Source organism: Ambystoma mexicanum, chromosome 12 (genome assembly GCF_040938575.1).
Source record: "Ambystoma mexicanum isolate Mex_15411 chromosome 12, UKY_AmexF1_1, whole genome shotgun sequence".
Taxonomy (NCBI): Eukaryota; Metazoa; Chordata; class Amphibia; order Caudata; family Ambystomatidae; genus Ambystoma; species Ambystoma mexicanum.
The window spans coordinates 1,246,325,038-1,246,347,782 of record NC_090936.1 but is presented as its reverse complement, the minus strand read 5'-3'; the positions used below and the strand labels follow the sequence as shown (position 1 = coordinate 1,246,347,782).

Genomic DNA, 22,745 nt, shown 5'->3' with positions numbered 1-22,745 from the left:
TTCTAGATACGTAACCCAAACCCCCATCTCCATTTTTGTGGTAAAAAATGTGGTAAAAAAACAATTAAAAAAATCGATACCCTATATTTCATGGGTCAACAATCCCTGTAAAACGAATAAAGATTCCTCCCTTCCTCCACCAGCAGTGCAGCGCTACTATATAAAATGCTGCGCCCCCCCCACCAGCCCACTGCTCCTCAGCTGAGTTCATGCTCCTCGCCATCAAATTAAATAAATGCTCCTTTTTCTGCTGTTAGAATTTCTGCAGTTTTTTCTGCTGTGTTTGGGGGCCGCCTCCCCACAGGAATTAAAACTTCTGTCCATCCTCGCCCCCTGTGGAGCAGAGCCAGTGCTCTCACTGCTGAATCATTAGTAGCAGTGTCTCAGCCTTTTTGTCACACTTGAGGCAGTGTGAGAAGGAGTTGATTTGAGGCCTAGGTCTATTGCTGATGGATCTCTTTGTGTAGTCCTGTTTCTACTTCTCTTTTTGCAGTCCTGTTTCTACTTCTCTTTTTGTAGTCCAGTTTCTACTTCTCTTTTTGTAGTCCTGTGTCTACATCTAGTTCCTGGTTGCGGCCTTGCGCTTTTGCGCTGTGATCACTGGCCTCCCATAGGATTTAGCTCCCATCTAAGACTAAGTAGCATTTCACTTCACATCGTTATTTTTTAAATAATTCTTTGCACTTATAAAACGCTTTGGCCAAAGTAAATGTAATACAATCAGTAGACAAAGACATGGATAAAATAAGCTGCAGCTATCATGAAGGAACAATCTTCATGAGGAAGAAAGAAGAGCTTTAACAGGGGATGCCATTTCGCCAAAATCCCAGGGCTAGGGGAAGTGACATCACACGACTTTGCACCTCTGATAACATCACAAGAAGTGGTGTCATTTGACCCCGCCCCCAAGTGACATCACGGAAAGTGATGACACAGGACCTTCTGATGCGCCTAACACCCGCGTTTCAAGGTACTTGCATTTAAGCCAGATACATGTACCGAGGCACAGAGGGAAGCGACATTTGTCCAGGATCACACATTCGGAAAATGTAATTTTCCACATTCGACTTGGAGCCTATATGTAAAACATATATAATGCAGTACTTGTAGCAGGGTAACGCTTCACCCAGGGCTCACAACGTGATCAAATGCAGCTCTCCATTTTCCACCGCCTGAAGTTTGACACCAAAGTGCACTTCTTCATGCACCACAGTAGTGCAAGAGGTAACGGAGTCCTCTGTGTTCCAAGAAGCGGACTTTATGCACAGTGCAACATCATGCGACGAAAACATGACATTAGAATCTTTCCTAGAGAAAAGCTAGGGAAGCTCTGAGGAGTCAATGTCCACATGGGCAGGAGGACAGGAGTGGGGAAGAGGATAGAGCTGTGTAACATAGCCACTCCATCCCGGAAACAACACAGATTCAAAAGGCAACGATGTTCATCATGGTATGGTGACATGCAGGCAAGGCAATGCGCTCCATTCCTCACTGAATTAACACACACACTGTTTCCATTAGAAGCTGACAGACTCTACGAGGAAGGCATAGCTTCTGCATTCCAATAGAGACACCACACCATAGGGTTACATGTCTTTCCATCCAAAATGTTCCATCTACACATTTTTCCATCAAATTGGTTTGTCTGAATATGCAGAGCGACTGAGCAGAGCCCAACCAAGAGCGGGTCGGGGGGTGGGGTTCTGGCCCCAGAAAATGTTTGAAATATTTTGTTAAAATTGTGCAATTTCAGCACACTTTCTCTGAAAATGTGGGTAAAAAGCCACTGTTTGGAGCAGCTCTTTACAATCCCTTTTCATGCCTCCTTTGCCCCAAATGTATGCCAGTATAAAAACATATTCGTGCTGGCTATGCCCATGAATATCCATGGAGTCTGCACCATTACATGCAAGTGTTATCCATGGAGTCTGCACCATTATATGCCAGTATCACCACATAGGTACCTACTGCTGCTGGCTATACCAGTACAATATGCCAGGCCACAGTAAAGAAACATGCTCAGACTGGCTATGCCCATGAATATCCATGGAGTCTGCACCATTATATGCCAGTGTTACCATAAGAACCTACTGCTGTTGGCCATACCAGTACAATATGCCAGGCCACAGTAAAGAAACATGATCAGACTGGCTATGCCCATGAATATCCATGGAGTCTGCACCATTATATGCCAGTGTTACCATAAGAACCTACTGCTGTTGGCTATACCAGTACAATATGCCAGGCCACAGTAAAGAAACATGCTCAGACTGGCTATGCCCATGAATATCCATGGAGTCTGCACCATTATATGCCAGTGTTACCATAAGAACCTACTGCTGTTGGCTATACCAGTACAATATGCCATGCCACAGTAAAGAAACATGCTCAGACTGGCTATGCCCATGAATATCCATGGAGTCTGCACCATTATATGCCAGTGTTACCATATAGGAACCTACTGCTGTTGGCTATACCAGTACAATATGATATGCCATGCCACAGTAAAGAAACATGATCAGACTGGCTATGCCCATGAATATCCATGGAGTCTGCACCATTACATGCCAGTGTTACCATATAGGAACATACTGCTGTTGGCTATACCAGTACAATATGCCAGGCCACAGTAAAGAAACATGTTCAGACTGGCTATGCCCATGAATATCCATGGAGTCTGCACCATTATATGCCAGTGTTACCATATAGGAACCTACTGCTGTTGGCTATACCAGTACAATATGCCATGCCACAGTAAAGAAACATGCTCAGACTGGCTATGCCCATAAATATCCATGGAGTCTGCACCATTATATGCCAGTGTTACCATATAGGAACCTACTGCTGTTGGCTATACCAGTACAATATGCCATGCCACAGTAAAGAAACATGCTCAGACTGGCTATGCCCATGAATATCCATGGAGTCTGCACCATTACATGCAAGTGTTATCCATGGAGTCTGCACCATTATATGCCAGTATCACCACATAGGTACCTACTGCTGCTGGCTATACCAGTACAATATGCCAGGCCACAGTAAAGAAACATGCTCAGACTGGCTATGCCCATGAATATCCATGGAGTCTGCACCATTACATGCCAGTGTTACCATATAGGTACCTACTGCTGTTGGCTATACCAGTACAATATGCCAGGCCACAGTAAAGAAACATGCTCAGACTGGCTATGCCCATGAATATCCATGGAGTCTGCACCATTATATGCCAGTGTTACCATAAGAACCTACTGCTGTTGGCTATACCAGTACAATATGCCATGCCACAGTAAAGAAACATGCTCAGACTGGCTATGCCCATGAATATCCATGGAGTCTGCACCATTATATGCCAGTGTTACCATATAGGAACCTACTGCTGTTGGCTATACCAGTACAATATGATATGCCATGCCACAGTAAAGAAACATGATCAGACTGGCTATGCCCATGAATATCCATGGAGTCTGCACCATTACATGCCAGTGTTACCATATAGGAACATACTGCTGTTGGCTATACCAGTACAATATGCCAGGCCACAGTAAAGAAACATGTTCAGACTGGCTATGCCCATGAATATCCATGGAGTCTGCACCATTATATGCCAGTGTTACCATATAGGAACCTACTGCTGTTGGCTATACCAGTACAATATGCCATGCCACAGTAAAGAAACATGCTCAGACTGGCTATGCCCATAAATATCCATGGAGTCTGCACCATTATATGCCAGTGTTACCATATAGGAACCTACTGCTGTTGGCTATACAAGTACAATATGCCAGGCCACCGTAAAAAAACATGTTCAGACTGGCTGTGCCCATGAATATCCATGGAGTCTGCACCATTATATGCCAGTGTTACCATATAGGAACCTACTGCTGTTGGCTATACCAGTACAATATGCCAGGCCACAGTAAAGAAACATGTTCAGACTGGCTATGCCCATGAATATCCATGGAGTCTGCACCATTATATGCCAGTGTTACCATAAGAACCTACTGCTGTTGGCCATACCAGTACAATATGCCAGGCCACAGTAAAGAAACATGCTCAGACTGGCTATGCCCATGAATATCCATGGAGTCTGCACCATTACATGCAAGTGTTATCCATGGAGTCTGCACCATTATATGCCAGTATCACCACATAGGTACCTACTGCTGCTGGCTATACCAGTACAATATGCCAGGCCACAGTAAAGAAACATGCTCAGACTGGCTATGCCCATGAATATCCATGGAGTCTGCACCATTACATGCCAGTGTTACCATATAGGTACCTACTGCTGTTGGCTATACCAGTACAATATGCCAGGCCACAGTAAAGAAACATGCTCAGACTGGCTATGCCCATGAATATCCATGGAGTCTGCACCATTATATGCCAGTGTTACCATAAGAACCTACTGCTGTTGGCTATACCAGTACAATATGCCAGGCCACAGTAAAGAAACATGCTCAGACTGGCTATGCCCATGAATATCCATGGAGTCTGCACCATTATATGCCAGTGTTACCATATAGGAACCTACTGCTGTTGGCTATACCAGTACAATATGATATGCCATGCCACAGTAAAGAAACATGATCAGACTGGCTATGCCCATGAATATCCATGGAGTCTGCACCATTACATGCCAGTGTTACCATATAGGAACATACTGCTGTTGGCTATACCAGTACAATATGCCAGGCCACAGTAAAGAAACATGTTCAGACTGGCTATGCCCATGAATATCCATGGAGTCTGCACCATTATATGCCAGTGTTACCATATAGGAACCTACTGCTGTTGGCTATACCAGTACAATATGCCATGCCACAGTAAAGAAACATGCTCAGACTGGCTATGCCCATAAATATCCATGGAGTCTGCACCATTATATGCCAGTGTTACCATATAGGAACCTACTGCTGTTGGCTATACAAGTACAATATGCCAGGCCACCGTAAAAAAACATGTTCAGACTGGCTGTGCCCATGAATATCCATGGAGTCTGCACCATTATATGCCAGTGTTACCATATAGGAACCTACTGCTGTTGGCTATACCAGTACAATATGCCAGGCCACAGTAAAGAAACATGTTCAGACTGGCTATGCCCATGAATATCCATGGAGTCTGCACCATTATATGCCAGTGTTACCATAAGAACCTACTGCTGTTGGCCATACCAGTACAATATGCCAGGCCACAGTAAAGAAACATGCTCAGACTGGCTATGCCCATGAATATCCATGGAGTCTGCACCATTACATGCAAGTGTTATCCATGGAGTCTGCACCATTATATGCCAGTATCACCACATAGGTACCTACTGCTGCTGGCTATACCAGTACAATATGCCAGGCCACAGTAAAGAAACATGCTCAGACTGGCTATGCCCATGAATATCCATGGAGTCTGCACCATTACATGCCAGTGTTACCATATAGGTACCTACTGCTGTTGGCTATACCAGTACAGTATGCCATGCCACAGTAAAGAAACATGCTCAGACTGGCTATGCCCATAAATATCCATGGAGTCTGCACCATTATATGCCAGTGTTACCATATAGGAACCTACTGCTGTTGGCTATACCAGTACAATATGCCAGGCCACAGTAAAGAAACATGTTCAGACTAGCTATGCCCATGAATATCCATGGAGTCTGCACCATTATATGCCAGTGTTACCATAAGAACCTACTGCTGTTGGCCATACCAGTACAATATGCCAGGCCACAGTAAAGAAACATGCTCAGACTGGCTATGCCCATGAATATCCATGGAGTCTGCACCATTACATGCAAGTGTTATCCATGGAGTCTGCACCATTATATGCCAGTATCACCACATAGGTACCTACTGCTGCTGGCTATACCAGTACAATATGCCAGGCCACAGTAAAGAAACATGCTCAGACTGGCTATGCCCATGAATATCCATGGAGTCTGCACCATTACATGCCAGTGTTACCATATAGGTACCTACTGCTGTTGGCTATACCAGTACAATATGCCAGGCCACAGTAAAGAAACATGCTCAGACTGGCTATGCCCATGAATATCCATGGAGTCTGCACCATTATATGCCAGTGTTACCATAAGAACCTACTGCTGTTGGCTATACCAGTACAATATGCCAGGCCACAGTAAAGAAACATGCTCAGACTGGCTATGCCCATGAATATCCATGGAGTCTGCACCATTATATGCCAGTGTTACCATATAGGAACCTACTGCTGTTGGCTATACCAGTACAATATGATATGCCATGCCACAGTAAAGAAACATGATCAGACTGGCTATGCCCATGAATATCCATGGAGTCTGCACCATTACATGCCAGTGTTACCATATAGGAACATACTGCTGTTGGGTATACCAGTACAATATGCCAGGCCACAGTAAAGAAACATGTTCAGACTGGCTATGCCCATGAATATCCATGGAGTCTGCACCATTATATGCCAGTGTTACCATATAGGAACCTACTGCTGTTGGCTATACCAGTACAATATGCCATGCCACAGTAAAGAAACATGCTCAGACTGGCTATGCCCATAAATATCCATGGAGTCTGCACCATTATATGCCAGTGTTACCATATAGGAACCTACTGCTGTTGGCTATACAAGTACAATATGCCAGGCCACCGTAAAAAAACATGTTCAGACTGGCTGTGCCCATGAATATCCATGGAGTCTGCACCATTATATGCCAGTGTTACCATATAGGAACCTACTGCTGTTGGCTATACCAGTACATTATGCCAGGCCACAGTAAAGAAACATGTTCAGACTGGCTATGCCCATGAATATCCATGGAGTCTGCACCATTATATGCCAGTGTTACCATAAGAACCTACTGCTGTTGGCCATACCAGTACAATATGCCAGGCCACAGTAAAGAAACATGCTCAGACTGGCTATGCCCATGAATATCCATGGAGTCTGCACCATTACATGCAAGTGTTATCCATGGAGTCTGCACCATTATATGCCAGTATCACCACATAGGTACCTACTGCTGCTGGCTATACCAGTACAATATGCCAGGCCACAGTAAAGAAACATGCTCAGACTGGCTATGCCCATGAATATCCATGGAGTCTGCACCATTACATGCCAGTGTTACCATATAGGTACCTACTGCTGTTGGCTATACCAGTACAGTATGCCATGCCACAGTAAAGAAACATGCTCAGACTGGCTATGCCCATAAATATCCATGGAGTCTGCACCATTATATGCCAGTGTTACCATATAGGAACCTACTGCTGTTGGCTATACCAGTACAATATGCCAGGCCACAGTAAAGAAACATGTTCAGACTAGCTATGCCCATGAATATCCATGGAGTCTGCACCATTATATGCCAGTGTTACCATAAGAACCTACTGCTGTTGGCCATACCAGTACAATATGCCAGGCCACAGTAAAGAAACATGCTCAGACTGGCTATGCCCATGAATATCCATGGAGTCTGCACCATTACATGCAAGTGTTATCCATGGAGTCTGCACCATTATATGCCAGTATCACCACATAGGTACCTACTGCTGCTGGCTATACCAGTACAATATGCCAGGCCACAGTAAAGAAACATGCTCAGACTGGCTATGCCCATGAATATCCATGGAGTCTGCACCATTACATGCCAGTGTTACCATATAGGTACCTACTGCTGTTGGCTATACCAGTACAATATGCCATGCCACAGTAAAGAAACATGCTCAGACTGGCTATGGCCATAAATATCCATGGAGTCTGCACCATTATATGCCAGTGTTACCATATAGGAACCTACTGCTGTTGGCTATACCAGTACAATATGCCAGGCCACAGTAAAGAAACATGTTCAGACTAGCTATGCCCATGAATATCCATGGAGTCTGCACCATTATATGCCAGTGTTACCATAAGAACCTACTGCTGTTGGCTATACCAGTACAATATGCCAGGCCACAGTAAAGAAACATGCTCAGACTGGCTATGCCCATGAATATCCATGGAGTCTGCACCATTATATGCCAGTGTTACCATATAGGAACCTACTGCTGTTGGCTATACCAGTACAATATGATATGCCATGCCACAGTAAAGAAACATGATCAGACTGGCTATGCCCATGAATATCCATGGAGTCTGCACCATTATATGCCAGTGTTACCATATAGGAACATACTGCTGTTGGCTATACCAGTACAATATGCCAGGCCACAGTAAAGAAACATGTTCAGACTGGCTATGCCCATGAATATCCATGGAGTCTGCACCATTATATGCCAGTGTTACCATATAGGAACCTACTGCTGTTGGCTATACCAGTACCATATGCCATGCCACAGTAAAGAAACATGCTCAGACTGGCTATGCCCATAAATATCCATGGAGTCTGCACCATTATATGCCAGTGTTACCATATAGGAACCTACTGCTGTTGGCTATAAAAGTACAATATGCCAGGCCACCGTAAAAAAACATGTTCAGACTGGCTGTGCCCATGAATATCCATGGAGTCTGCACCATTATATGCCAGTGTTACCATATAGGAACCTACTGCTGTTGGCTATACCAGTACAATATGCCAGGCCACAGTAAAAAAACATGTTCAGACTGGCTATGCCCATGAATATCCATGGAGTCTGCACCATTATATGCCAGTGTTACCATAAGAACCTACTGCTGTTGGCCATACCAGTACAATATGCCAGGCCACAGTAAAGAAACATGCTCAGACTGGCTATGCCCATGAATATCCATGGAGTCTGTACCATTATATGCCAGTGTTACCATATAGGAACCTACTGCTGTTGGCTATACCAGTACAATATGCCATGCCACAGTAAAGAAACATGCTCAGACTGGCTATGCCCATGAATATCCATGGAGTCTGCACCATTATATGCCAGTTTTACCTTATAGGAACCTACTGCTGTTGGCTATACCAGTACAATATGCCAGGCCACAGTAAAGAAACATGTTCAGACTAGCTATGCCCATGAATATCCATGGAGTCTGCACCATTATATGCCAGTGTTACCATATAAGAGCCTACTGCTGTTAGCTATACCAGTACAATATGCCAGGCCACAGTAAAGACACATGTTCATGTTGGGTATGCCATACACACCCATGGAGTCTGCACCATTATATGCCAGTGTTACCATATAAGAACCTACTGCTGTTGGTTATACCAGTACCATATGCCAGTCTAGAGTAAAGAAACATGTTCATGTTGGCTATGCCCATACATATCCATGGAGTCGACACCATTATATGCCAGTGTTAACATAAAAGAACCTAGTACTATTGGTTATACCAGTACAACATGGCATGCCACAGTAAAGAAGTGAGCAGGTAAGCTGGTTACAAGAACAATTACAGAAAAGGTAGTGAAAAATACAAATGTCTCTCGAAGCTGTACGTGATAAGTACAATTCAGAGGAGCTGTCTGGTAAAGAAGGTCCAATGACACCTGGATCCAAACGACAAATGGCTGAACAAACCCGAGTGGAACCGCTCAGTTATACCAAACGCTCTCACACTGCTCTCCTGTAGGAGCTGCTGATGTAGTTTGGGGTATGCAGTGGCAAACGTTTCCCACAATCACATTTAGTACGTGAGTTGTTAGATAAATAAGTTTGATAGTTTCAAACAAGTTTTGCTTCAAAAAATAGGTTTGAATAGTCAAGAATGAGAGGCATACAGCGTCCTCATCAATTAGGGCTCAATTGCCAATGCATTCCCGAGGTGAGCTCCTTCTTCAGGGCTGAGCACTTCATGTGTATATTGTATACAGCAAATATATTATCCACCAACATCACCAAATCGCAAACAATGCATAACCAGCAAGTCAAATGATGAACATAATACTCTCAATGTGTGTGTGTGTGCATACCAACATGATAAGCACACATGCGAGCCAACAAAAGGGGGGGAAATGGAAGAAATGGAGAAAACCATCATCTCTTAATATCCTTTCATGTGAAGCAAGATCTGGGTCATAATCAAGATCACAACACAAAATAGACAGCACGAGTCCTACAAAAAGAATGCGATACCTTGAGGCCACTGAGCAAGGAGCTGTGAATGTAATGAATCGCATTAGAAGCTGCGCGCGTGCTGATTACAGGGACCAGGACCTACCTCAGCAGCCAGTCACCCGCCGAACCGGAAGGGCAGTTACAAAAAGAACTATTATCAGGCAAAAGCCCATGTTAGTGGTGACCAAACATGCTTACCTGCTCTGCGAAACTGCAGGGAAGTGAGCAGGGATGGCGTCCCCGCGCCCATCTTTCTACATATACATATATAGGTTTCCTAGGGAAGCCTTGGTGTCATGACGTGTGGGGGCTGCGGTCGTGGCCACGTAAAAAAAACACTGGCTCAGAATGATGAGAGGAAGGCAGCCAATGGTAAAAAGGCACCAATGTAGTTAAATATAAAACCCTTCCCAAAGAATCTAAAGTTAAGCCAGATGTAAAAAGGCGCGGATGACATGTAACGCTGTGTGAGTATTGCGTTCTGGGAGTAATCAGGCTCACATGGGCAAGTGAAACAAACAATACAAATTGTATACCATCTCCATTCCAAAAGGAGACATATAATGGCAGGACAATTGGGAGTCAGAAAGTGAATACCAATGTTAGGTAAGAATCATGTACGTAAACAGTGGTTCAGCGCCCATAAATATTAAAAAAAGGGGGAAATTAGAACGATATATCATAATTGTAAAAACACGCAGTACAGATGCAAAGTTTTGTTGTTTGTTATATTTCTTGTTTTAAAAGTTTCGATATATGTTCATTCTTTATACCATGTTTCAATATGGAGACATGTAAGCATCAGTGGTGCTGTAAAGCCTCCTTATGCTGGCGGGCAGAGGGGGCTCCAATCTTCTATGTTGGCAAGAACAACTTGTCCATGAGTATGAGAATTTGTACCAATATTTTTTTTTGGGGGGGGGGTGTTTATTTGCTCTTTATATAAAAAAGGAATAACATATGCATTTCAGAAATGAATAACTTCAAAAACATTATTATTTCATTTTTTTTAATCAGTTTCTGTGTCCTAGAAATCGTCAAGCATATCAGAACGCAGGAAACCAATTGGGACACTGAATGTGGAGGCTGACACTGCTGCTCTCCACCAGGGCTCAGTAATCCGGTGCGTAGCTTGAAAGAGAAACAGCACTCAGATGCTGTCAGACGGGATCAAAGCTTCAATTTCAGGAAGTTTGTGTGTGAAAAATGCAATTTTGCAGAGATAGGCAATCAAACTGGCACATAGTGCAGATGCCAGCCTTGCCATAGCGCTTGCACCTAACTGCACACCCGAGACGGCAGACATGAATTCAGGACAGTTTTTAAAATCTCTTACAACAGACTCAGCTACTGGAGTCACTGTGCCCTTCACAGTTGCACCATCTGTAAAAGTAAATTTGATGTTCATAAAATCATTTTTTATTCAAAAAATAAAATCCGCTGCCAGTTTAGCATATCCCCGATTCATGCCAATTGCTCACGTGCCAGTAAGCCAATGCCTACTTTGTTGACTACCCTTAAAAGATTCGATGTCAAAATGATTGTTAAGCTTCAAAAAAATGAACATGTCGAAACCAAGTTATGTGCAAAAGACAGTGTAAATCACCAGACTAAAATAACATTCAGTTTTATAGCGATGACCTGGACCATGTACGAATCATATAACAACCCAACCAGACAATATATGAGTTGGTATATTAACATTTTGAGCAAAGAGATTATGGTTGCAGCAAGGTGTGACATAATGGGTGGTGACCTGCCACCCGTCTGCCCCTGATGAAGGGGGCAGGATCACAGAGAACAGTTGACAGGATCACTTCCTCTCCCTGCAGGAATCACGCAGACCATTCTGCTGCTTGACCAATGGGCCATGCCTGCCTTGTAAGTACAGCTCTCTCAGACATATTAGAATTCCCATGTGCTAGAGAATTACCTGTACATTGCACTGTGTTTTGCCCAATTTTTACAAAAAAACAGTGCTTATAAATTGGTCCATTTCAAGCCGGTATTGAAAGTCTGAAAATCTCCTGCCAGAATCTGAACACATGCACACAGGTTCCCCACAGATCTCTGAAGATCTCCCAGTTTGTGTACATAGCCACAAGGGATCAACCCTATTAATTGTTCTCCCACCCCACATCTCTAATGAAGGTTTTTCCCTGTACTCACCACACTGTTTTTCACAGGCCTCTATTACTTAGTAGCCTGGTTTGTATTCTATTGTATTGAATTGTAATTTGTAAAGCGCACAGTCGCCCGGAGGCATCATGGCGCTAAAGAAAGGGGCTACTCAGCTATATTAATCCTATAGATATCAAAATATATACATACAGATCATTGCTTACTTTTCCCACTTAATTACTTCATTCGTACTCTTGTTTTGTAAAGCAGAGACTGAAATAGAACTCTCAAATCCTGTTTCCCTAAGTCCTGCCATTGATAGCACTTACATTCCTGTTTAGTTTTCTACATGTATGTGGAGACACATCAGACTATCGTGCAGCCAGTAGTTCTCCACAGTTACTTAAATGTGAAATTGCTGTTAGCCTTGAATTCCTGTATAGGTGGGCTCCTCCATAATGGCAAATTCCATCTTCAGCTATAACACGCACGCACACACACACGCACGCACGCGCACACACACCAAAAAAGGATTACAGCTGTAGCTTTATTGTCCCCATTCTGATTGAAAGCCTACATTTACCAGTATGGGGGAGGAAGGAGAGCTGAGGGGCAGCACGTTTGTCTTGGAAGCAAGACAATGCGGCGCAGCACAGGTTCAAAGAAAAAAGTCTGAAGGATCGCAGTGAGACTGAAGCGATCCCAGCCCCCGCTTTGTTGCACATGGCATGCATATTTATGCACCCCTGCCCTTTCTAATCAGCCATCATCTACACATCTTAGTGACATTGGCCACAACACACATTTCCCATTTAACTTTGTTATTGAGAGTTAACCCCTTGTTAGGAGGACACAGCCCCAGGCCGTTCAAGCCCAGGCGCAGCCCCTCTTCTCATCGTGCACACAGCTTTTGACTGTTTGCAGAAAGCGGAGAGGGAGGGGGCAGGGTGAGAGGCCCATGGACCCCGGACACCAAAAGAAACACACAGTGCTCATTTTGGTGTTTGATGCGGAGAGCTACTGGAAAGAATCAGGTGGGCGACCAGTGGCTTGCGATCTACTGGTTGTTGACCATGGAGCGAGCCCTTAATGCTATCCTGTTGCTTCAGAGGTTTTCAGCCCTGTCCTTGGTGCTGAAAAGCCTCTTCCTGATAGACAGTAATGCTATCTCATTGCATCATAGCCATGCGGCCCTGTCCTTTGTGCTGAAAAGCCTCTTCTTGCTAGACAGTAATGCTATCTCAGTCCATTGTAGCCTTGCGGTCCTGTCCTTGGTGCTGAACAGCCTCTTCATGCTAGAGTTTAATGCTATCTCATTGCATCGTAGACTTGTGGCCCTGTCCTTGTTGCTGAAAAGCCTCTTCATGCTAGAGTTTAATGCTATCTCATTGCATCGTAGCCTTGTGGCCCTGTCCTTGGTGCTGAAAAGCCTCTTCATGCTAGAGTGTAATGCTATCTCATTGCATCGTAGCCTTGTGGCCCTGTCATTGGTGCTGAAAAGCCTCTTAATGCTAGAGTTTAATGCTATCTCATTGCATCATAGCCATGCGGCCCTGTCCTTGGTGCTGAAAAGCCTCTTCATGCTAGACAGTAATGCTATATCATTGCATTATAGCCTTGCGGCCCTGTCCTTGGTGCAGAAAAGCCTCTTCATGCTAGAGTTTAATGCTATCTCATTGCATCGTAGCCTTGCGGCCCTGTCCTTGGTGCTGAAAAGCCTCTTCATGCTAGAGTTTAATGCTATCTCATTGCATCGTAGCCTTGCGGCCCTGTCCTTGGTGCTGAAAGGCCTCTTCATGCTAGAGTGTAATGCTATCTCATTGCATCGTAGCCTTGCGGCCCTGTCCTTGGTGCTGAAAGGCCTCTTCATGCTAGAGTGTAATGCTATCTCATTGCATCGTAGCCTTGCGGCCCTGTCCTTGGTGCTGAAAGGCCTCTTCATGCTAGAGTGTAATGCTATCTCATTGCATCGTAGCCTTGCGGCCCTGTCCTTGGTGCTGAAAGGCCTCTTCATGCTAGAGTGTAATGCTATCTCATTGCATCGTAGCCTTGCGGCCCTGTCCTTGGTGCTGAAAAGCCTCTTCATGCTAGAGTGTAATGCTATCTCATTCCATTGTAGCCTTGCGGGCCTGTCCTTGGTGCTGAAAACCCTCTTCATGCTAGAGTTTAATGCTATCTCATTGCATCACAGCCTTGTGGCCCTGTCCTTGTTGCTGAAAAGCCTTTTCATGCTAGAGTTTAATGCTATCTCATTGCATTGTAGCCTTGCGGCCCTGTCCTTGGTGCTGAAAGGCCTCTTCATGCTAGAGTGTAATGCTATCTCATTGCATCGTAGCCTTGCGGCCCTGTCCTTGGTGCTGAAAGGCCTCTTCATGCTAGAGTGTAATGCTATCTCATTGCATCGTAGCCTTGCGGCCCTCTCCTTGGTGCTGAATAGCCTCTTCATGCTAGAGTTTAATGCTATCTCATTGCATCGTAGCCTTGCGGCCCTGTCCTTGGTGCTTAAAAGCCTCTTCATGCTAGAGTTTAATGCCATCTCATTGCATCATAGCCTTGCGGCCCTGTCCTTGGTGCTGAAAAGCCTCTTCATGCTAGAGTTTAATGCTATCTCATTGCATCGTAGCCTTGCGGCCCTGTCCTTGGTGCTGAAAAGCCTCTTCATGCTAGAGTTTAATGTTATCTCATTGCATCATAGCCTTGCGGCCCTGTCCTTGGTGCTGAAAGGCCTCTTCATGCTAGAGTTTAATGCTATCTCATTGCATCGTAGCCTTGTGGCCCTGTCCTTGGTGCTGAAAAGTCTCCTCATGCTAGAGTTTAATGTTATCTCATTGCATCATAGCCTTGCGGCCCTGTCCTTGGTGCTGAAAGGCCTCTTCATGCTAGAGTTTAATGCTATCTCATTGCATCGTAGCCTTGTGGCCCTGTCCTTGGTGCTGAAAAGCCTCTTCATGCTAGAGTGTAATGCTATCTCATTGCATCGTAGCCTTGCGGCCCTGTCCTTGGTGCTGAAAAGCCTCTTCATGCTAGAGTTTAATGCTATCCTTTTGCTTCAGAGCCTTGTGGTTCTGGATTTGGTGCTGAAAAGCCTATTCACGCACCACATTTATTTTAAAAAATAAAAGTGTATATGGTTTACAAATACAACCTTTTCCGCATAACACACACCAGCAAAGATTATGTTATTTAAAATAAACAGAAGAACCATGACAATAAAGATGAATACAAAAGTGCATGGGATCAGAGAGGTTAATAGTAACATTAGATAAACATGTGTGCGCATGCAATTCACATACATCCTGATCCACTTGCCCTTGGTGACAAAGAAGCAATTAATGGCCAAGCGGCAGAATATGTGCACATTGGAGAGAAAGTAACTTTTCCACGTCTAACCATGTATGAAAAGCTGCAGAGGGGACCAGCAAATTATTGGCAGAGAAGACCTAAGCCCAACATTGATCAGTTTGTGTCTGTCCTATATTACAGACAAACATCAAACAGACCCGGCCACCTACGCCCAACCTACCAAACAGACCCGGCCACCTACGCCCAACCTACCAAACAGACCCGGCCACCTACGCCCAACCTACCAAACAGACCCGGCCACCTACGCCCAACCTACCAAACAGACCCGGCCACCTACGCCCAACCTACCAAACAGACCCGGCCACCTACGCCCAACCTACCAAACAGACCCGGCCACCTACGCCCAACCTACCAAACAGACCCGGCCACCTACGCCCAACCTACCAAACAGACCCGGCCACCTACGCCCAACCTACCAAACAGACCCGGCCACCTACGCCCAACCTACCAAACAGACCCGGCCACCTACGCCCAACCTACCAAACAGACCCGGCCACCTACGCCCAACCTACCAAACAGACCCGGCCACCTACGCCCAACCTACCAAACAGACCCGGCCACCTACGCCCAACCTACCAAACAGACCCGGCCACCTACGCCCAACCTACCAAACAGACCCGGCCACCTACGCCCAACCTACCAAACAGACCCGGCCACCTACGCCCAACCTACCAAACAGACCCGGCCACCTACGCCCAACCTACCAAACAGACCCGGCCACCTACGCCCAACCTACCAAACAGACCCGGCCACCTACGCCCAACCTACCAAACAGACCCGGCCACCTACGCCCAACCTACCAAACAGACCCGGCCACCTACGCCCAACCTACCAAACAGACCCGGCCACCTACGCCCAACCTACCAAACAGACCCGGCCACCTACGCCCAACCTACCAAACAGACCCGGCCACCTACGCCCAACCTACCAAACAGACCCGGCCACCTACGCCCAACCTACCAAACAGACCCGGCCACCTACGCCCAACCGACTCCCTTTTATCACAACATATATCAGAATTTGTCCGGCTTAATAATTGAAAATGCAACACTTCAATAAAATAATATTTAATGGACAGCCTTAATAGACAGCAAATGGTCAGCCAACATGTGTTTCGACCCTTTTTACGGTCTTCCTCAGGGCAAATCCTTTTCCTATGCTTCTTCCAATAGCTCCACAACCTCCACGTAAGTATTCTCGATAGTACAGTCCCTTCATATGAGGCTTCAAGTCCAATCCAGGAAATTTGAAACTATAGCCCCCTTGAATCCAAAGTGGGGTTAATACCCTGAGTAACAAAAATTGCAGCTTCAAATTCATATGCTGTTTTTTTTTCAAACCCAGGTCCCTATTGGGAAAATGTGGCATTCCATGTTACAGCCAAACCTCATATATCCAGCCGGGTAGGAATGTGCTAATTTAACACCGGAAGTTAAGAAGTGACGCAGCGGACCTATATCTGCTCTGCATATTCATCAGATTCTGGCTTCAAGCGCTATGTGTTTCCAAGCACCGATATTGGAGAAGGTTGGCAAGACTCATAATAAGGCGTCTTTGTAGTGCATTTGTAGATTTAGTCATATGCATAAAAGGGGCTGGGAAAGGAACCCCTGGCTTACGATACTCAATGTCGCGTGTTTTAGGGGCAGTAACTTCACATTGTTAATATGATCCCAGGGAGATGGTTTAGATGGCATTGCCTTCATGGCTACACCATGATGAAGGGGCCATGCGCATGGAACCTCTCCCACCTTTCTATCCACTCCCTTCCAGGCTTCGATTGCACATGTTCGTCAGATATGAACTAGCAGATAGACTAAGTAATGACTTGCCACTATTCTGATCCGCCTGCAGTGTTGCGCACAGGCTGCGGCCAGATATATTCCATAAGGTGAGCAAGGAGGTTAAGCCAAGCTCGCATCGCATGGTTTCCATCCACACTGCGCACGGGAGGCTGGAGACAGGACGCCAAAGCTTATCCTCAATGAGGTGCAGCCACGCTACATGCTTCTACTTGAGTTATACTTCTTCACGAGACCTTGGATAGAAAAGCCACCTTTCGAACTCTGAGCCTTTTGGTGGTTTCTAATAACGTGTGTGTGTGTGTGTGTGCGCGCATGGGTGTGTAGACGCAGCTGGTCTCCCCTCCTCCTCACCCTTGCCCTGTCTTGACTCAGGGAGACCCCCAAGCCCGATGGCTGACTGCAACCCCAGGGAGAATGCCACGACTGCCAAGGCAGTAATGAGGCCAGGCAATGTTCCATTTATCCCCATTGTTAAATCCAGTAGGCCAACAGCATCATGGGCAGGGCGGTCAATATACTTCAACAGAGTTCCTAAATTGGCTCCACATCGGCATGAACCCAGGGAAGCACCAATTGTCAACTGCATCAGGGTCTCCCTGCCTGGGGGAAGGGCCTCCGGCTCTGTCAGGATAGACTTTGAGGATTCTTTAATGGCCAAGGATATACAGAATTTTGGCAGAACATGTTACCTCCTTCGCCCCCTCCACCCGGCAATCAGTACAATAGCACTTGGTGCGTACCCCTGGGAAACATGCAACAGAGGTCCATGCGCTCGGAGGAAAACATTGTCCCACTGGAAAAAAAGTACCCTGGGGCTTCCTGACGAGCATAGCTATCAACGGCCAAAGATGAATTAGCGATCCAGTAATCTCCCTTTGGTCTCAGGATGTGAAGCCCCCACAATGCACTGAGCGTCCCACGAGATAGCCCTGGGCCCTAGGGTCAACTCACTCTATACAATCTAATTATATTCTGAACGAAATGTTTTTCTTGGTTTCTTTGTTGTTCGAATTATTTGTGATGTTTTTTCATTTCTGTGTGGAAACTTTTATGGCCGAAATAAAGTTATGACTAACTTGTTGGAGGCAGTCATAGACCACCAGGCTTCTTAATGGCTGCAGAGCACTTGGCTGCATAAAGTAGAGCTGATAGTGGTCACTTGCAGGACTGCCGTGCTGCAGGCCTTGCACTCTGCCCTACCTTCCTGGCAGGTCTGTCAGTTTCATGGCTGAGTCGTTACCTAGCTGTCTCATGTTGAAAAGGAATCGTCCTAGAAGGTCTGGCTCCACTCCTGGTCATTACCGTATCACCACTCCTTCGTCTGAGCCTTCCTTGTCCTCATTGGTGGGGGCAGTAGATTTTGCTATCTGTTACTCCAGTCCTTCCTTGTAATCATTGTTGGGGGCAGTAGATTTTGCTGTCTGTTACTCCGGTCCTTCCTTGTAATCATTGGTGGGGGCAGTAGATTTCGCTATCTGTTACTGCAGTCCTTCCTTGTCATTGTTGGGGGCAGTAGATTTCGCTATCTGTTACTCCGGTCCTTCCTTGTAATCATTGGTGGGGGCAGTAGATTTTGCTGTCTGTTACTCCGGTCCTTCCTTGTAATCATTGGTGGGGGCAGTAGATTTTGCTATCTGTTACTCCAGTCCTTCCTTGTAATCATTGTTGGGGGTAGTAGATTTCGCTGTCTGTTACTCCGGTCATTCCTTGTAATCATTGGTGGGGGCAGTAGATTTCGCTATCTGTTACTGCAGTCCTTCCTTGTCATTGTTGGGGGCAGTAGATTTCGCTATCTGTTACTGTGGTCCTTCTTTGTCATCATTGGTGGGGGCAGTAGATTTCGCTATCTGTTACTCCGGTCCTTCCTTGTAATCATTGTTGGGGGCAGTAGATTTCGCTATCTGTTACTGCGGTCCTTCCTTGTAATCATTGTTGTGGGCAGTAGATTTTGCTATCTGTTACTCCGGTCCTTCCTTGTAATCATTGGTGGGGGCAGTAGATTTTGCTATCTGTTACTGCAGTCCTTCCTTGTCATTGTTGGGGGCAGTAGATTTCGCTATCTGTTACTCTGGTCCTTCCTTGTAATCATTAGTGGGGGCAGTAGATTTTGCTGTCTGTTACTCCGGTCCTTCCTTGTAATCATTGGTGGGGGCAGTAGATTATGCTATCTGTTACTGCAGTCCTTCCTTGTAATCATTGTTGGGGGCAGCAGATTTTGCTGTCTGTTACTGCGGTCCTTCCTTGTAATCATTGGTGGGGGCAGTAGATTTCGCTAACTGTTACTCCGGTCCTTCCTTGTAATCATTGTTGGGGGCAGTAGATTTTGATATGTGTTACTGCAGTCCTTCCTTGTAATCATTGTTGGGGGCAGTAGATTTTGCTGTCTGTTACTGCAGTCCTTCCTTGTAATCATTGTTGGGGGCAGTAGATTTTGCTGTCTGTTGCTGCGGTCTTTGCTTGTAATCATTGTTGGGGGCAGTAGATTTTGCTATCTTTAACTGCGGTCCTTCCTTGTCATCATTGGTGGGGGCAGTAGATTTTGCTATCTTTAACTGCGGTCCTTCCTTGTAATCATTGGTGGGGGCAGTAGATTTTGCTATCTTTAACTGCGGTCCTTCCTTGTAATCATTGTTAGGGGCAGAAGATTTTGCTGTCTGTTGCTGCAGTCTTTGCTTGTAATCATTGGTGGGGGCAGTAGATTTCGCTATCTGTTACTGCGGTCCTTCTTTGTCATCATTGGTGGGGGCAGTAGATTTCGCTATCTGTTACTGTGGTCCTTCTTTGTCATCATTGGTGGGGGCAGTACATTTCGCTATCTGTTACTGCGGTCCTTCTTTGTCATCATTGGTGGGGGCAGTAGATTTCGCTATCTGTTACTCCGGTCCTTCTTTGTCATCATTGGTGGGGGCAGTAGATTTCACGATCTGTTACTGTGGTCCTTCTTTGTCATCATTGTTGGGGGCAGTAGATTTCGCTATCTGTTAGTGTGGTCCTTCCTTGTCATCATTGTTGGGGGCAGTAGATTTTGCTATCTGTTACTGCGGTCCTTTCTTGTCACCATTGGTGGGGGCAGTAGATTTCGCTATCTGTTACTCTGGTCCTTCTTTGTCTTCATTGGTGGGGGCAGTAGATTTCACTATCTGTTACTCCGGTCCTTCCTTGTCATCATTGGTGGAGGCAGTAGATTTCACTATCTGTAACTCCGGTCATTCCTTGTCATCATTGGTGGAGGCAGTAGATTTCACTATCTGTTACTCCGGTCATTCCTTGTCATCATTGGTGGAGGCAGTAGATTTCACTATCTGTAACTCCGGTCATTCCTTGTCATCATTGGTGGGGCAGTAGATTTTGCTATCTCTTACTGTGGTCCTTCCTTGTCATCATTGGTGGGGCAGTAGATTTTGCTATCTGTTAGTGTTGTCCTTCCTTGTCATCATTGTTGGGGGCAGTAGATTTTGCTATCTGTTACTGCAGTCCTTCCTTGTCATCATTTTCAGGGGGGCAGTAGATTTAGCTATCTGTAACTTTGGTCCTCCCTTGTCAGCATTGGTGGGGTCAGTAGAGTTTGCTATCTGTTACTGTGGTACTTCTAGTTCTGATTCGGACACACAACCACACCCAAGCACTTCAGGAGTTCCAACTTCCTCCAATAATGATGAACAAACTGCCACTGCAGACAATATCTAAAGAAGGGAAGACAGACTACCCAGGCAGCCTTTTTTAGACAAGGGCAAAGGAAGAAAAGAACCAGGAGGGGCCACAGGAAAAGAGACCAACCAGAAACCAGAGGGGAGTTAGCCGAACAGAAGGGTTTAATCATTAACATAACATATCCAAATGGAATCTCGGTATTGCAAAGAATATCCTACAAAAGGGGCTCAGTTTTGTGCCGACATTTGGTACAAGTCTTTTTGATACTAAAGGGGACCTCTTCAAGTTTATTTGGAAAATGAAATTGAAAGCTTATTTTGCGGATGTCGAAATGCCAGAGACACAAAGAACTAGCAACTACTTAGAACTTAAACCTAAAGGTTACTTTTCACCACCATTACCTCATAGTAATATTGACATCTTGTATGAGGCTATCCTTCGAGACCTGAAGAAAATGTCTTTTAAGACACCTAAATTTCACAACCTTAGCAGAAGTGATTTAGCAATCATCAGAAATGTATATGAGGATGAAACAATTACCATCCGTCCAGCAGACAAAGGCGTGGCCTCGGTTGTGATGAACACTGATGACTACCGAGAAGAGTGCCTGAGACAACTAAATGACACAAATGTTTATAAAGATTTATCTTGTAATCCAACTAGAGAGATATCTGAGAGCTTGAAAACCATCTTGGAAATGGCAGAAGAAAATTATTGGATAAGTGAAAAAAGCAAGAACTTTCTAACACAGAACTTTCCAAAGACACCACATCTTTATCTACTTCCAAAAATACACAAATCTCTTCTCAAAACTCCTGGAAGACCTATAGTAGCTGCAACCCATAGTCTTCTTCAACCCTTGGGCATTTCCATCAACGCCATACGGCAGCCGGTCATGCAGAAACATCCAACCTATATTAAGGACACAACAGACTTCTTAAACAGACTTTCACACATCCAACTAGACAAGCATGACCTTCCAGTCACTATTGATGTTAACAGTCTTTATACTTCCATACCACACTGCCTAGGACAATAGACAGTTGAATGTTTGCTACTACAGGAAGAAGAGGTAGGAGCATTGAAAGGATGGATCATGATATTACTTGACTTCATTGCACAGAAAGCGTATTTTCAATATGAGAAGCAATACTACTCATAAGTCAGTGGTACAGCAATGGGGGCCACAATGGCACCCGCGTATGCAAACTCATTTATGTTGAAATTCGAGGAGGACCATATCATCAGACATCGATATATAAAGCATTGGGGGAGGTACATAGATGACATCTTTCTGGTTTGGGCCCACACAGAAGAAACCTTCAACTCATTCCTGACATACATCAACATGATTGATAGTAGGAAACAATTTAGGCATGAAGTTGGTAATCCAAGTGTACATTTTCTTGATGTTCTAGTTACCCCCAAAGCACCATCATTTGACACTGATGTTTACCATAAACCGACAGATAAAAACAATCTTTTACACAGGATGAGTTTTCATCCACCAGCTACAATAAAGAGCTTACCATACAGCCAGTTGCTTCGCATAAAAAGAATTATCAACACAGACCACAAATACGAACAAGAAAAGGAAAAGAGGCTCAACAAATTCAAAGGGAGAGGATACAAAGATGATGAACTCCTCAGTGCCTCGGAGAAGGCAGACTCACAAGAAATAACCAGCCTGTTGACTGCTAAAAGTGTAATCAAAAGCGAGAATCCACTAGTGTATGTGAGCAAATACAGTGTCCAGTCAGCAAGGATTAAA

The 22,745-nt window shown here is 45.1% G+C and overlaps 1 protein-coding gene across 2 annotated transcripts in view; it reads right to left on the bottom strand.

The window, feature by feature from the left end:
- Positions 1-22,745, bottom strand: part of IGF1 (insulin like growth factor 1) — a 385,102-nt gene that overhangs the window by 131,079 nt on the left and 231,278 nt on the right. The window lies entirely within an intron of this gene.